Raw genomic sequence first — 13,467 nt, 5'->3', positions numbered from 1 at the left:
CATATCGAGTTCTGAAAGTCGTCTTCTGTATATCCTCATCCCTAATCCTCATCTGATGGTATCCCGACCGAAGATCAATCTTGGAAAACCAAGACGCACCCTGCAACTGATCGAACAAATCATCGATCCTTGGCAACGGATAACGGTTCTTCACCGTTAGCTTGCTTAGTTCCCTATAATCGATACACATCCTGTGGGTTTCATCCTTCTTTTTCACGAAAAGGATTGGTGCTCCCCACGGGGAACTGCTCGGACGAATGAACCCTCGGTCTAACAGCTCCTGAAGCTGTGTAGATAACTCTTGCATCTCGGGTGGTGCCAACCGATATGGTGTCTTTGCTATCGGAGCGGCACCCGACACCAAATCGATGCGAAACTCCATCTGCCTCTCCGGAGGCACCCCTGGTAACTCTTCGGGGAAAACATCCCGAAAGTCCTGAACAACTGGCACACTGCCTACATCCTTCGTGATCTCTACCCTTGTATCCGAGATATATGCCAGAAATCTCGAACAACCCTGCTGCAGGAACTACCTAGCCCTTGCAGCCGAACAGAGGGTCAGCCCCTGCGATGCCCTATCACCATGTATTACCAGTTCTCCCCCACTTGGGGTTCGAACCCTTACCAACTGATGCTCACAGTCAATTATGGCCCCGTTGGCCCCCAACCAATCCATTCCGATAATCACTTTCAGCCCTCGAAACGGTATTGGGACTAGGTCGATGCGGAATCTCTCACCAAGCACATTCAGGACGCATTCCCGATACACCCTCGCAGCACTAATGGTGCGGTCATCCGCAATCTCCACCTCAAGCGGGGAATCCAAAGTTATCGGCGCTTCCCGGAACTTCTTGCTAAGCGCAAGAGATATGAACGATCGGGTTGCACCCGAATCAAACAAGACATGAGCAGACATACCATTGACCAAAAAGGTCCCTATACAAGCATATAATACACATAAGCGAAACAGATACATAGAGCAGGGAAGAATAATTATGTACCAGCCACAACGTCTGGCGCTGCCCGTGCCTCCTCGGTAGTCAGCTGAAATGTCCGACTCTTTACTGTTGGAGCATCCGCCTTAACAGGGCGGCCATCGGTAATCCTCATTGTGGCGGGCACAAGCGCCGCCACTGCTCCTCCTCCTCCCTGCAACTTCGTACAGTTGACCCGCTTATGGCCGGTCTGGTTGCAGTGAAAACAGATTAAGCCCTTCGCGGGGCAGTCCCTGCTTATATGGCCCTGCTGGCCACATGCATACCATCCCGAGCCTGCAATACGGCAAGCTCCATTGTGTACCCGGCTACACTTGGCACATCGGCCCCGACCCTGCTGACCCTTGTTGGGAGTGTCTGACGTCTTAGGCTTCTTAGCCTGTCCTACTGCTGCCTGAGCCTGCTCAGGCTTCCGCTTCGTGCGGGATTCCATCTTCATTTCCCGTTCTCGGGCCTTCTACACCATTTCATTCAGGGTCTTGCACCCCGTAAAGCTCACAAACTCCCGAATATCGTCCCTCAGCATGGAATGATATCGGGTCCGCCTCATCTCCTCATCGGTAGCGTATTGCGGAATCAACAAAGCTCGTTCCCGAAACTTGGCGGTGATCTCTGCCACCGTCTCGGTGGTCTGCTGCAAATCATGGAACTCTCGCACTAGTCGTTGCACCTTAATGGGTGGTGCAAACTCCAGGTCGAATCGCCGAACAAACTCGGCCCACGTCATCTCAGCCACCCCGGCTGGTCCCACCTGTCTAGTAACCTCGCCCCACCAATCTCGGGCTCTGTCTCTCAGCATGCAAGAAGCAAACCCAACCTTCGCCACATCCGGGCAAGAACTCGTGCGCTGGGCGTTTTCGATATCCGCCACCCAGCGTCGGCTGACAATGGGGTCCCTGGCCCCGAAGAACTCGAGCGCCCCACACGCCTTGAACTCCCGGAACGAGGGAGTTTGGGCCCCCAACTGGCCCACAGCAATCTCAGTCCTGAATGATCTGAGTGTCTCCTCCATGATCTCCATTATGCCCTCCTTGACCGTCCCAAAAATCACTGGGGTAGCGTCAAGGATACCCTTCGTAACATCGGTTGTAATGATCTTGCGCAGCCTCTCATCTATGTCGTCTATAGTGTCACCCGATCCATTCCCGGATCCAGATCCCGATCCTGATCCTCCCGTTCCGAAACGTGTCACCACCATGCTGAACTGGAATGTCATAAATCATAACTATCAGGATTTCCATAAAACGGATCTCTCCACACCGGTCCTCCTTGAAGTCGTCAGATCTAACATTGGTTCGGGTACAGGTCCTGTGCTTCCAGTAGTACGGGCCCAATACTACCTTCCACACCTACCCGTACCTTTCCCCAAGGCTCGACCTGATAACCCCAATTCATTACAAATAAACCGTATGCTACCAACCACCGCATAACCCAAATCCTAGACTGTTCTAAGATTTTCTCTACCCACATCAAACAGACCACTCATAACAGGTTGCCTTTATGCATGCAAATTATACAAAGAAGAGGATCAAATAGACTTTCGAATAAAAGATTCTATCCTAGGACCACAACCAGACAAGGAACAGGAAATAAGGCCAAATCGATCATTCTAAGGCTATAAGCTCCTAACCGTATATAATTTTAAAAGCATACACATAGCAAATTGCATACGATCATCCAAGTTCAAATATCAGAATAGCATGACTAGCATATTGGGGATCTACTTACTTGGCTCGGCTGATCATGCGCGTTGCACTCTCATCTTTTCCTTTTTTCAAAAGCTTTTTATGTCATTTTTGAAAACAAATTTACCATTTCCTTAGTTTGAGTCCTTACACACCCGAGAGTATGTCTGAATCCCTCAAACCAAGGCTGTAACACCCAAATTTTCAAAACAATTTTTCACATTTTATAAAACACGTTTTCATTCATAATCGTTATAAAAACACCATTGTATCACATAACATCATATCCCAAGATCATAATAAAATCTCTCCGCGTGTGTACTGATCAAGCCGGCACCTTCCCGCGATCCTCGCTGGTACCTGAGACACATAACACAACACTGTAAGCATAAATGCTTAGTGAGTTCCCCAAAATACCACACATAACACATATTAGCCACTCGAGGCTATAACTCTGTTTGACACTCTGGTCAAAGTGTCTCTGTGGGACCCCCCAGTCCCATAACTCTGTGGGCCCTCTGGCCCTAACTCTATGGGTCCTCTGACCCTAATTCTGTGGACCTTCCGGTCCTAACTCTGAAAACTCTGTAACATACATAACATATAACACATAGAAATCACATCATGCAAAAGCATACACAATACTCTGTCTCATAGCTCTAATTACCACTCTAGGTAAAGTATAGTGAAAAGACTCACCTCGGGTAACTCGGTAAAGCTCGAACTCTGTAAAGTCGGGTCTAGCCTCCGCCTAATCATATGAAATAAACACTCTGAATCAATACATCTCTCAAGGCTAGACTATTCCTCCTCTTAGTACTCTCAGAAGGGTAAAAGACCATTTTACCCCTCTCATGGCTCAAAGACCCTAAAGTTGACCAAACCCTAAAAGTCAATAAAAGTCAACAGTCAAACTTTTGACCCGACTCGCCGAGTGCACAAATGTGACTCGGCGAGTTCAGTCGTGAACTCGAGTCCTCTATCCCCCCTCTGACTCACTGAGTCATTCCCCCAACTCGGCAAGTCACTCACTGAGTGATTCACGGGAAACCCTAACCCTACTCGCCGAGTCTGCCCTTGGACTCGGCGAGTTCATGTCATGCACCAACTCAAATGACCTCCTGAGGTCAGATCTGTTCCTCTAATCCATAGATCTGGCCTTCCCAACCACTATAATCACGTAAAGTCTCGATCTTGATGCACAAGCAACATTTATATGACCATATATGATGATTTAGCCCCAAATACCTTAACCCAAGGCCATGACCTCTATTGTTCTTCATAAAGCTTGATGAATAAGGCTCTCTGGACCTCTATGGATCCAGATCCAAAGCCTTATCACCAGAAGGGGCTATTTGGACATCAAATCTAACCAACAAAGGGTCTAAGAAACCCTAAATCCATATGATCATCATAAGAACAGAAGGAGAGTCGAATTACTACCTCAAATGTGAAGATCTTAGCTCCAAATCCACAGAATAGCAACCTCCTATGCTTCCTCTTGGCTAGTACCTCCTTCTTCTTGCTAAACAACACTTCCAAGGTCAAGAATGGCTTCCTTTCTCTCTCAAAACGTTCAAGCACTCTAGGGTTTCTCTCTATGGTCTGGTAGCCGCCATTGAAGGCCATAAGGGCCTTTAAATAGGTCCCAAACCCAAGAAATTAGGGTTTCATTAAACAGCGTGGACTCGCCGAGTCCACGTATGGACTCGCCGAGTCCGGTCATTAACCCGGATGGAGATTCGCTACTCTACTCGGCGAGTCTGAGCGCCTACTCGCCGAGTCTCTCTCCAAAACTCAATAAAATACATAATTTAAGATACCTGGGAATCCGGATGTTACAAAGGCTCTGATACCAACTTGTAACGACCCAAATTTTACAAAGAAAATTTTTCATTTTTAATTAGTCAACCATTTTTCATAAAACATAAAGATTCCAATAATTGTTTTCAAAACCACCAACATTACAACATTATTATTTTCAAAACATCAGAATGTCCCCCAAACCAGATCGGAAAAGAGAGATAGAGTGCACGCCGCATCATCACGCCTTGCCTTTGCTCTTGGGCTCCGATGTACCTGAAACAAATCCACAGACGGTAAGCTGAAAGCTTAGTGAGTCCCCCAGAGCATACCCCACACAAACCACATATCACATTAGCTATAAAGCTACCTCTACCACGCATCACATGTCAATTAGTCATAAAGTTATCTCCACCGTTAGCCACAAAGGCTATCTCTACCATCAGCCATAAAGGTTGTCTCTACCATTAGCCATAAGGTCATCTCTACCATTAGCCATAAGGCTATCTCTACCGTTAGCCACAAAGGCTATCTCTATCACATATCATGCACACATACATATCACACCTCTACGTAACCAGTAAACCAACTATCACAAAATGGGCCGACCTTGGTGCCTTAGACCCATTGGTATGTTGAGAAAACTCACCTCACAAAGCTGAATCGGCAACTGAATTCAAATATGTCATGCTGCTCTTCCCAAACTGCCTATAACCAATAAGTAAATTATCTTAACTCAGCCCCTAAGGCTCCTCTGAGTCAAACCTGGTCAAAGTCTAGGTCTATAGTCAAGGTCAACACTCCATATTGACCTTGACTCGACGAGTACAATCAGTCACTCGCCGGGTCCCTGCTTTACTCATTGACTCGTCGGGTCGCCAAAGGGACTCGTCGAGTTCCTTGATGTTCACGGCCGTAAACCACCAACTGAGCACCCTTTACCGTAATCCCTTGGCCGCAAACACTTGGTCGTGAACCTTTAGACGTGAACTATTGGTCGTAAACCCTTGACCGTGAACCTTTGGCCATGAACACTTGGCCGTGAACCCTTGACCGTGAACCTTTTCCAGTGGAACTTAGGGTCCCAAACTTTAGATCTATCCTACACTGCCCAGTGGGGGAAAAAATTCCATTCACTTGTTTAACTGTTAAGAATAATTTTATCTTTCGACTGGGAACTGCTTACCTTTGGTGCTTTCTGTTTTTTATATAAGGTAGTGGTTCCATTTTTCTTCCGTTAGTTAAGCCACCTTTTTCTAAAAGGGATTGTAGTAATTCTGTTTTTATACTCTTTAAAATGGCTCTCTCATATTGAGAAATTCTGTCTAGTGGCATTCGATCACAGAATCCATTGACAGCTGCATAAATGACTAAAATTTGTTTTTCAATTGGAAGTGGTGCATATTGTGGTTGTTTCGGTACTTCTGTAAGCCTGGCCTCTCATGGCCATAACACTCAAAGAATTTAAGGATCTTAAACCGAAAGTGACAGATTGATACCTCAAACGAATGCCCACACGAAATAGTCGCTTGATCTAGTGCTTTTCCTCTTGGTACTTCCTCTTCAAGCTTGGAATTCTCCCCCAAAATCCCAAAGATAGCCCCCAAATGCACTCACTTCACACCTTCGAGAGTTTGCGGCCGTAAACGGTCTTTTATCGTGACAAGGGAGGCCGCAAGGGTCTATATGATGTTTATATAGGGGGCAAACCCCAAAATTAGGGTTTTCTTCAAACCGCTCGGACTCGCCGAGTCGGTCTCGTCCCGCGTCCAAAATGTCTTGACTCTACTCGACGAGTTGTTTTCCCAACTCGCCGAGTCCATGCATAAAACCTCCCCAATTTGGCAACTTTCCAACCAACACCTGAACCACGTGTTACATGTGAAGTATACATGGAACAATGGAGATGTGTCGATGAGGTTGAGGCAAGGGTGGTTAGCACACTACCCCTTATGGCATGGAGGGACGTGGTTGATGCCACGACTGACCACTAGTTTTTTCTCTTTGGTTTGACGTATCTTCACGTTAGAATGGTGAACTCTATTCAATCATCTATATGACGACGTGAAAACTGATGTAGAATGAAATAGTTGTGTGAGGTGTGAACAATATACCTCACAAATAACAAATTAAACGTCATATCGTTAAAAAAAATCTGATATTGCCTTAACCCGAATAAGACAAATAGGGTCGGGTTTAATAGGGTCTGAAAGTTAAAATCGGGTTATTCGAGTTAACCCGACAAATTCAAAATGTATTTAGGGACGGGTTTCGGGTTGCTTTATACTCCCTCCGTCCCAAAATTATAGTCTATCTTTCCTTTTTGGTTTGTCCCAAAATAATAGTCCACTTCTAAAAATAAATAACAATTTTACCAAAATACCCGCTCATTATTACTTAACCAACTAAGCATTTAATAGAACATTAAATGCAAAGTAAGGATAAAACTGTCATTTTATTAAATAAAATTAGTGATAATTAATGTCTTTCTTAATATGTGTGTCTTTTGTCTGTGGACAATAATATTGGGACGGAGGGAGTATAATATTTTGCGGGTTCAGGTCAACCCAACTAACCCGAATAAGGATTTAAGCTACCTGTACTAAGGATATATTGAGAATTATTCTTCTTAGTGTTATATCTATCAATAAATCGATTCATCACGTATTAAGTGAAAAATGGTTTAGCTCTCCTCCCAAAGATGAATAGGCATGGTACTGCTGTACAGTACTTCATTTTTTCTAAGCGTCGTAACAAAAATAGTCCATTATAAAATTTTAGATATTTATTAGCTTTTTTAGAGATGTATTTTATTTTCATCCGTTCAATTGTTTTCTAGATATTTTGTTTAGAACACCAAGTATGCTATCTTTTTTAATTTTTTAATTTTTTTTTTCATATTTGATGCAATCTGCCAATCTTCCGTTACAGTACCATGGAGTGATTTTATTATTGTTTTGTATGTAAACTATGTTCAGAAAGCACTATTATTATTAACACAAATAAGTTGCTGCCATTTGTATATGACAAAAATTAAATACTTAATCCTTAAAGCTTATGTATATTGTGTCTAGTAGCAACTTCATATAATTTATGCATTTTTCATATTTAACCCAACAAACCCGACCCTATTAACCTGAAATCCGATTAACCCGAACCCGACTAATTTGTAACTTAATAGGGTCGGGTTTCGGGTGAAACTGTTTTTTTTATAAAAACCCGACTAACCCGACCCGATTAACCCGAACCCCGATCAGGTTGACCCGATTAACACCCTTAAAATAACTAAGAAAAATTAATTTATCAAATAATATATATTAATGGTATCAAACCAACTTTTTATTTTATTTCTTCAAAATATTTGAAAATAATTATTATTACTAATATATAAATACATTAATTAAGCAACTCCAAACAATATCTATATACTTTCTTATCCATTTTAATTTCATAGATTCGTCTCTTCTTTGCACTTATATTATTATTATATATAATAAAAAGCCAAGTGTCATAAAAATAGTAAATTTTTTAGGTTTATGATTTTATCAGAATTTTGTATGTCAATACTTTTGGTTCATGTGTAGAAGATAAATTATAAAAATTATCTCTATAATTATACAAATTTTATTGAAATGGTCCATATATTTTAAAAAAGTTACAAAATAATTTATATCTAACAGAAAATTTACAGATTACGTCCTCGAAAAAGCAGGGATAATTTAATATATATTAAAAAAAGCAAGTGTTTTAGGAATAGTAAACTGATTAGGCTTAGGATTTTAGCCACAAGAGGTTTATATGTTGACAAGTTTGGTCCATATATAGAAAATAAATTACAAAAACAATCCATGTAATTTATAGAAAATGTCTATATACAGCTTTTCTATAGAAATTTTCCATGTGTTTAAAAAATTAAAAAAATTGTTCTGGTCTAATAGAAAATCTACAGAGTAAAATGACATTTTCCACTTCTCTACTTTTAAAAATGTCACTTTAACCCCCTTCGACTTTAGTCTTTATAAAATATCACTTTGACCACTTCCATTGTATAAACTTTGGTTTTTAGTATATATATAAATTCGAGTTTGTCTATGTTTCAACGCATTTTTTTTTACCTTTTTTATGTTTATTATTATGTACGTTTCTTATGTATAAGTCGGGTCACATATAATGTGTTTTTATTATTTGAACTTTCGTTCATTAACTTTAAAAAAAGATATTACTTACTTATTTTTATGTACGTTTTAAATTCGAGTTTCTTAACGTTTCGACGTAAATTTTGTATACATTTCCGTGCTTATTTTTATGTGTGTTTTCTACGTATGACTTTAATCACATATATTATATTTTCATACAATAATATAATTTGGAGTTAATCATGTAAACCCAGAGCAATAACATGATAAACCAAAAAGTCAAATGGACCAAACCTCTATCGACAATGGACGAACCCTCTTACGTTCCCACGAAACGAGTAGGATGCAATTTCTAGTTTATAATATTTTACAATTCAACATTATATAATTTAATCTTTAATAAATTAATGAAGTACATATATTTAATCCATTTTTAGCTAAAGTTCTCGATTTTATTTTAATTTACCTGATAAAAAAGGTTATCAGTTTCAATTAAACTATCATGACAGAAAACATCTTATTTAAAATTTGAAAACAAGGATTCTCCAGAACTAATTTATATTTTAAAATTATAATGATTAAGATTTTTCCAAATAAAATTATTATAGATAATTAGATATACCTCATTCAAAATGCATCTCAAATAAAACGTAAATCCTAATCTTTTTAATAAATAAAATTTCATTGTTTTTAACTACATTCTGTTTTTACCTTATTGGCATATTGCCCCTAATCTCATCAAATGGTTTACGACTCTCGGCTTGATTGGTCCTCTATCCATGTGCACTTGATTGATAACAATTCACGGGTGTCACAAGATTTGTAGATCAATATCAAATTTCAAAGGTTCACGGGTAACCTTTCATCATGTTTGACCGATCTTTCTCCAGTCAACCAATTTTAACCCAAACGCCTTCACTTGGAACTTGCCGATGAACCACAAACAAAAGATAATGCCTCCCCGGAGCAATGTTGCTGGAAGGTGGCGCCGTCACAATCACTTGGTACTTTGTTTTCCCAATAGCCTTTGTGGTGTTCCCACCTTCAAGGATCAACAACCTTTGATTCATGGAAAACGAGTGCGTGTTAAAAGCCGGTGCAACCATTGTCACCATGACTGAATCCGGATCCAGCTCATCCACAACCCTAAACCTGATAACCACCCGGTTCCCATATCCAAACTCGGTTTGGGAATCGGGTGTTATCTTGGGTCGTGACCTGGCACAGCGTGGATCCAGATATGGTGGCAGAAATGCCTCCAACCGAAGCTCGGTTGGATAAAGTACATCTGTGAAATTATAATATATGTGAGGATTGCTTCCACCAACAAGCACCCTCCCATCGCGAATCAAGAGAGCTGTTGAATGGTACATTCGCGGTATTGTGGTCGGAACCTGAGCCTCGAACCGGTCCTCAAACGGGTTATCGGGTTTGTATATCACCGGGTAAAGAGCCGGGTCCCGCCCGTATTCCCATCCAGCGGTACCTGCGGATCCTCCATTAATAATCAAAACATCACCATTTGGTAGCAAAAGCATGTCACCCATTACACGAGCTAAAGGCATAGTCTCCATGACCCATTGTGGATTCGGGTCGGATACTTGAATCCGTCCACAAGTTTTCAAAGCTTTATCAAATCTCCCATTTTCCGCATTCACAAATGCTCCTTTGGGTGCCCCACCACAAACCAATACCTCAACGACAGCTACTTTACCTTGTACAATCCGCATTGGAAGTAGTACTGCAGACCCAGTGCTTGGGTAATTTCTCGGGTCACCACCGGGTATTTCAGGGTAAGCCTTGAGAACTTTGTTTCTCGCATAATCAAATAGAATTGCTCGATTGTTGGCAAAAATGAACAACTTTCCATCAGGAGTGAGAAACACAAATGGGTATAGATTGTTTTCAAGTTTCGGATCATTCGTCTGAACTAAAAATGGCAAACTATAAGCCTTCTCTGACTTCGACAATTTCGGGTAAAACTCATAGTTATATTGCCGGCGACCACCAATGATAATCTGGCGTCCGCCGGGGAGAATGTGATTAGTTGCATACCATCTCCGTTTAACCAACGCCGACGTGATTTCTACCCAATCACATGTATCGCAGGATTTAAAAACTCTAACAACATGATCTCCGTCGTTGAATCCGCCGGTCTGGAGGAGGCTGCCGTCAGGCATTAAAGCACCTGAAGAACACCAGATGTCTGTTTGAACCATTAGTGGACGAAAGGAATTGGATGCGACGTCGTACTCAATAGAGTGGGCAGTGCAGTCTCTCTTCAAAACATAGTCGTGTGCGTCTATCCGGCATTCACCGTTGGCGAGAGAGAGGTTGGAGGCTCCGAAGTCGGTGCGGTCGTAAATGACTACACGGTCGTTAGGGAGGAGTTGCATGTGCATGGCGGTGATGCCAATGTTTGAGTGGAGGAGGGTCCAGTTGCTGGCGGCGGAGGCGATTAGTGAACATGGTGGGGTGGCGATGAGGAGGAGGTAGAGAAGGAAGATGATTAGAGTGGAATTCATTAGTGGTGGTGATGGAGAGGTCGTCAATGGTATATTGGCGGTGATGGTGGTGGTGGTGTATTTTATAGAAAGGAAAATTAGTTGGGAGGCGGTAGAAATCTGCGGTGGAACGAAGGGGTCAATCACTCACACCTCGATTGACTTTGTAACAACTCTCGAAAAACTATGAACGATCATATATCATCGTCTTATTTACTTTTAACATGTTAAATAATTATTTTGTATTTATAAGGTTTGTTAATTTGAACAGGAAAAAATGGGAATTTTTTATACTTTATAGTTTATCCTATTAAAATGATAGATATTATTTGCTTTATCTGAATAAATGGAGTTGATTTTTTAAACGAAGGATGTTTGTTTTATATTTTTATTTTTTAATTTTTTAGTTTTTTCTTACATTTTATTTTATTATGTAATAGGAATCATTAAAAGAATCACATTATGAAATAGAATAAAATTTATAATATAACTTATTCTTGATTAATTAAGATTTAATGATGTTAATTTAAAAATTATGATTTTAAGTTAAAGGTAAGGCTATTTTTGGTATAAGTAGGGTCGGTCTGTTGATTTTAGGAGCCTTCTGCGAAAATTAAAAAATAAACTTTTAAATTTAAATTTTTTACTTATAACCAAATTTCATTATTTCCAATGAAGGTTCTGTAGTCTTTCTTGTTCAACTATTGAACAATTGCACTTTAACATTACACTTTTAATTAATACAATTAATTTTAAAATTAATCTAATTAATTTATGATTAATTATTAATTAAACATTACTATTTCTAATTAATATATTATTTCCATAACATATTAATAAATTCATGTATTGCTATTTATTAATGATATAATAAATCAGTCTCTCTCTTTAACAATCATCATATTTAATTACTAGGTTTGAGGACAATCCAAAAAGACTTTGTTAATAATTCAATATTATACTAATTCAGTTATTGGTTTAGATATCTAATCAAACACGCCCGGCATTGGGCCCCACCCAGAACAGATATGCCAGTAACATGTGATGGGCCCCACCCAACACACTCATCAGGCCCCGCCTGGCATCGAGCTCCGCCTGGTATACATACAAACACATACAATACATGCAAGAGTCACAAAGACAGCTAGCATGCTATAACATAATCCAACGGGTCGGGATTGGTGCCTCCCGCAAATACTGAGAGAAGACTCACCTCAATCTGCTGAAAAATCAGATAAATGATCGAGCTGTTGATCCGGAAAATCTCCGCACTAAATATGATCAAATAATACCCTAATTAATAATTACGTCATAAACCATAACCGAGAGCCCAAATCCATAATCCTTACTCTTAGGGTAAAAGATTATTTTACCCCTCAAAGCGAAACCCATTCAATCAAAGCCCAACCCCTAAAAATGGCCCAAAAAGCATTTTAGGCCCACAGCAGGTAGTACACCCCGCGTACTCAAAAGACTTCCATTGGGCCTCATACCCAATACGCCCGACGTACTGGCCAGGGCCTAAATCCTTAACCAAAGGTCTTAATCCCTTGAGACCTTAATGTCCAAACCTCAGATCTATGTCTAAAAAGGTCTTAATCAATAAAGTTGGCAATTTTACTCCTTTGCATGACTTAATGGGACCCAAAACCCGTTTTCATCCATCTAGGTCAATATTATGAACACCAACTCTAGCATGATTCATCAAAACCCATCAAGATGACATTTTTATGTACTAACAACATCAGAAATGCTAAGATCTAACATTCTAAGCTCCTGGAGTAGCTCATATTCACAAGGATGACTCAAATGACCAAAATATGCCCAAAACAAGCCCTATATTAGATCTAACACATAGAGTCATCAAGATAGAAGCTTTATACCTCCAAATGCTAGCAAAACTGATGAAGACTTTGGATCTAAGAGCTCTACTCCAATCAAGGCTTGAACACCAAGCTCCTTCTTCTTCCAAGTGAGCAAAAACACCAAAAGTTAACCACCAAATCTCAAGAACACTCAAGAACAAGCTAGGGTTATCTTTAGAGGGAAGGAGGCTGATAAGGGGAAAGGTCTTGAATCTTTAATGATACTTAAATAGGGGTCAAATCCTAAAAATGACACGTACCTATTTTGCAAATTTTGCAACTTTTAAAAATGGGTAGGGTGTGGGGTTTTTGTTTACCGCCGACAAAACACACACAAAACACACATAAATTTGACTTTTGCCACCGGTGAGTTTCCACCACCAGCAATACACCATCGGTAAAAGAAAGAAAGGGTGAGGGGCGGTGTTCACTGCCGGTAAAGGCTGCCACATAGGATTGTCGGCGGTGAAAACACTACC

General features: G+C 40.6%; 1 pseudogene; it reads right to left on the bottom strand.

Moving 5' to 3' along the window:
* Positions 1–9,263: 9,263 nt before the first annotated feature.
* On the bottom strand, positions 9,264–11,356 carry LOC145162737 (aldehyde oxidase GLOX pseudogene; annotated as a pseudogene).
* Between the last annotated feature and the right edge of the window lie 2,111 nt (positions 11,357–13,467).

Source organism: Lactuca virosa, chromosome 1 (genome assembly GCF_052849685.1).
Source record: "Lactuca virosa cultivar CGN04683 chromosome 1, Lactuca_virosa_CGN04683_v6, whole genome shotgun sequence".
Lineage (NCBI taxonomy): Eukaryota > Viridiplantae > Streptophyta > Magnoliopsida > Asterales > Asteraceae > Lactuca > Lactuca virosa.
Note: the sequence above shows the minus strand (reverse complement) of the source record. Positions and strands in the feature narration are given on the sequence as shown.